The following is a 1,282-nucleotide window of genomic DNA, read 5'->3' as shown; positions in this document are numbered from 1 at the left end:
GTCACCGCCCCCACCAATCGACTCAGAAGCCGACGCCCAGTAGATCCCGACCAGCAGCCACCGTCACCGTCACAGTTTGGCCGGAAAACGGAGCCACTGCCGTCATCCGTGGAGGGAAGAAGTGGTTCCGATGATCTAACCGTTGGATCGTCGTGACTTTGGTGTCACAACACCAGAAGGAAGCGGGTAAGAAAACCCCTCGACCAATTTTAAGATTTCATGACCGAAAATGTGAGATTTGAGTCGCCGGATTTTACCGACGTTGCCGGTCCCGATAGGTACTGATGCAGCTCGAATGGTGTGAAATTGACCGCACCAATGGACTCAGAAGGGTCAAGTTAGGGGGTAGGATCCAAGTCCGCCGCGGAAAAACTCTCCGGGAGCCTCCGCCGCCGTATTCCGGCGAGGTGTCGTTTCTCAGGCTATCGACATCCGTTTGATGATCCGAGACCATATCCCGACTCGTTTCGATGTGCCGAATGAAATGGTGACATCCGTTCAACCAAATTCAATTCTGATAAGAATGGTGGTTCAAACTATACAAGTGAAGATCAGAATCGAGTGTTTAAAGCTACGATGTTCCTTAAGGATCATTCATAATGCTCGCAGCTTTTCCCAGAATTAGTTTTGAGGAATACGCAGGAGGACACGACAAACGAGATATTATCAGAACCGCTAAGCTCAGAATCCAGGCAAGTACAAACCTTGCTTATAGTTTAATTAAGATAGTCGTATAAGGCATATGATTTTCACGAAATATGTTAATTATGAGATTTTCGAATTATGTTTATATTTATGTTAAACGTCGTATATAGTTTTCCAATAAAACTTAACGATTTTCAAATAAGCGGGTAAGCGAAAATCGTAAAAAAACGATACGCTAGACCCTTAATTTTACGACGTTAAATACGGACCTCAACACTATTATGAGCCCGTCAAGTGAGGTAAAGTAAAGTTTATTAAAAGTGTATTATGGATGATAATTTGATTTATTATTAAAACTAATTAATTAAATTATCTAAAACTTAGAATATGGTTAAGGAAGTTAATTAATTACTAAGATTAATTAACTAACTTATGTAGACTTAGTATATGAATAAGAGGGTTAATTAATTACCAAAATTAGTTAACTAAATTATTAGACTTATTATAAGGATAAGATAATTAATGAATTATCAATTTAACACAAAATTGTAAGGGCAATTAAGGAAAATAAGATTTTGAGGATTTAATAAATTGATCCTTATAGTAAATTATCCTTCAGTAAAGGAAAGGAATACAT

Source organism: Morus notabilis, unplaced genomic scaffold (genome assembly GCF_000414095.1).
Source record: "Morus notabilis unplaced genomic scaffold, ASM41409v2 Scaffold929, whole genome shotgun sequence".
Lineage (NCBI taxonomy): Eukaryota > Viridiplantae > Streptophyta > Magnoliopsida > Rosales > Moraceae > Morus > Morus notabilis.
The sequence above is the reverse complement of the archived record's forward strand: the minus strand, read 5'-3'. Positions refer to the sequence as shown.